Below are 474 nucleotides of genomic sequence, written 5' to 3' on the forward strand. Positions count from 1 at the left end.
GAACATTTTCATGACAAAATATTCTCAGTTAATAAAAATCATCATTTCCAGGTAGGTACCAGCACTAAATTAAAATGTGCATTAATTACATTTAGTACAACAAATACTACCAAATTCTATTTTACAAATGTATACTACAGTTCAAAATTTTGAGTCAGAAGGATTTATTTTAAGGATGCATTAAATTGATCAAAAAATTTTGTTGATTTGAACTTTCTATTCATCAAAGGTACCTAAAAATATCACAGTTTCCACAAAATATTATGCAGCAATATTAATAAAAATATTGCTTTCAACATTAATGTTTTCAATATTAATAAAACAAACTTTTTCTCGCTACAGCAACAAATGAAGACTGAAATAATGACTGCCGAAAATTCAGCTTTGCCATCACAGGAATAAAAAACATTTTAAAATATATTAAAACAGAAAAAACATCTTTTAAATTGTAAAAATATTTCATAATATTAATGT

This window comes from Sinocyclocheilus grahami, unplaced genomic scaffold, assembly GCF_001515645.1.
Source record: "Sinocyclocheilus grahami isolate Dianchi unplaced genomic scaffold, SAMN03320097.WGS_v1.1 scaffold3.1, whole genome shotgun sequence".
NCBI classification, from domain to species: domain Eukaryota; kingdom Metazoa; phylum Chordata; class Actinopteri; order Cypriniformes; family Cyprinidae; genus Sinocyclocheilus; species Sinocyclocheilus grahami.